The sequence below is a fragment of the Poecilia formosa genome, unplaced genomic scaffold, assembly GCF_000485575.1.
Source record: "Poecilia formosa unplaced genomic scaffold, Poecilia_formosa-5.1.2 Scaffold554, whole genome shotgun sequence".
NCBI classification, from domain to species: domain Eukaryota; kingdom Metazoa; phylum Chordata; class Actinopteri; order Cyprinodontiformes; family Poeciliidae; genus Poecilia; species Poecilia formosa.
The window spans coordinates 6,069-8,177 of NW_006800493.1; the positions used below are offsets into that span (position 1 = coordinate 6,069).

Below are 2,109 nucleotides of genomic sequence, written 5' to 3' on the forward strand. Positions count from 1 at the left end.
AAATATTTATGTATTGTTGGGTACCAGTTTGTGAGGTTAGTGTCATGATTGAGGGTTTTGGTGAGGTGAGAGAAGACGCAGGCAGACCCAGGTTGAAGTGATGAATGATGAGAATTTAATGTTAAATGTCAACGGGACAGAACAACGGGGAGCACAACGAACACAGGACGCACGACGGCACAGGGAAACAGGCTGGTTACACACGACGAGGATCCGACAAGAGACAAAGACAACAGTTGGGACTAAATACACTGGGAGGGTAATCAAAGAAATGAGACACAGCTGGGATCAATCAACAGGGAAGACACAGAGACTCACCGGAGAACAGACTAATAAACACAGAAAAACCTCAAAATAAATACACAGAAAACACAGATCACAACAGCTAGTTTGTTTTCCTTTTCAGTTGCACCGTTTGTCCATTAGAGGGTGCCATCCGGCTGTGTTTTCGTGGAGGGCGTGCCGGCAGGTCCTACTTCCACACCTGTGAAGAATCATCAACCCCAGAGGAGTATTTGAGCAGCAGACTGCCAGCATCTCTTTGCCAGAGTGTTAGTCTGTTTTTGGTACACCACCCCCTCGTTGTTTCGCTACGCTTTTTTTCTTGTGATCGTTTCGAGTTTTTTCATGTACTTCTCTCTTGTGAATCTTCTTCAGGACGCCTTCAAGATCCTCCGGGATATTCTCGAGTCCTCCAAGTTCTAGATGAAATCCTCTCGTGACGCTGTGAGTTGTACTCATTGGTTGCCCGAGCTCCATAGACCCTCTCCTCCATGCAATAACCTTCAGCCAATCTCCAGCTGGCAGTCAGCTCCGCTGCTCCTCTGTGCCGTCGGAAAACTCACCTGTCTGCCCTCCAACGCCTCACCCATCTCCGACCAGCCAACACCTTCAGTTTTCCCCACGATCTGGCACCGTGCCTCTTCCTCTGGAACTGAGTCAGCGATCCCCAAGTAAGAACCAAGCAGATCTGTTATCAGAATTAGTTCCCACCGACATTGAACTCACCACCTCTCTCCCTCTCTATGCAGACGCACCTGGATTCCTGACCGCAGTTCCCCACCAAGTTGAATTGTTTTTTGTGTGTACTCAATTGTTCATAAACATTCTCATTTTATCAGACTTTCCGTGAGTGTTTCTGCATGTGGGCTAAAAGTATAAAACCCATCATGATATGCATTTGTATGATTTGTTCTTTAAATGACCATTTATAGTATTTTGCCTGATATTATTATACATTAAATAAGCAAATAAACCAATATCGCCAACTAAAAGCACAAATAAAAAGTCTATAAGAAACTTAATCACAGCAAAATGTTCTGTACCATATCAGCCTCATGAGATCATTGAGGGATGGAGATATGCTGATGTCTGGTTCTTTAGGTTCTAACAGGTCTGCAGTTCCTCTCCTGATCCATTCATACAGGAGCACACTGCGCCACGATGGATACATTTTTTTTAATTGCCTGTATTCATCCCCACTAACATTATTCAGCCGGGGATTTGCGTCTTCCTTCTCACGTCTGTATCTTTATGAGAGGTTTTACTTCTAAGGACATGGAATCGGGTCGAGGACGTTGTAAAAAGAGGCGGGTTGACAGCAGCTCACCGCGCTGTGTAGTGTCTGTCTCTAAGCAACCGTGACAACGGCGTCGGCCCGTAGCGTTCAGGGGTCCTTTAGCTCCCGCAACGAGAATTTAGCTGACCTTAATATTTCCTATTTTATTTTGGTCATTATTGTTACACTTAATGTTGAAATTTGTGTGATGGGCGAGTCTTTCGGATATTTATAGAAATACGGAACAAATCCCGTCCCGTATCGGTTCAATACAGCAGTGGTCCCCAACCCCCGGTCCGTGGACCAATTGGTACCGGGCCGCGCAAGAAATAATTAAATATTTCTGTTTTATGTATTATTTGAGTCTGGAAGATCTTTTATTTTGAAAATCCTTTAACCGGATTCTCTGTTACTTGCGCGCCAACACTGAGCCCACAAGCAGCAAAATGAGTAAGAAACTACGGAGCCCCCCATGGGACATGGGGAATTTTTTTTCTTTTGCGTTCCCTCGCAATAATCTACTGATCACTTCATGCGGCATAATTGATACT

General features: G+C 44.8%; 1 long non-coding RNA gene across 2 annotated transcripts; it reads left to right on the forward strand.

Moving 5' to 3' along the window:
- Nucleotides 1–505: 505 nt before the first annotated feature.
- LOC103129529 (uncharacterized) lies at nt 506–1,167 on the forward strand. Of its 2 annotated transcripts, XR_475086.2 has the most exons (4): nt 506–566; nt 658–726; nt 801–953; nt 1,032–1,167. It is a non-coding gene; the product is annotated as an uncharacterized LOC103129529 (long non-coding RNA). The 2 variants fall into 2 exon arrangements; XR_475085.2 differs by having other exon boundaries at nt 550–726.
- The last annotated feature ends 942 nt before the right edge of the window (nt 1,168–2,109 follow it).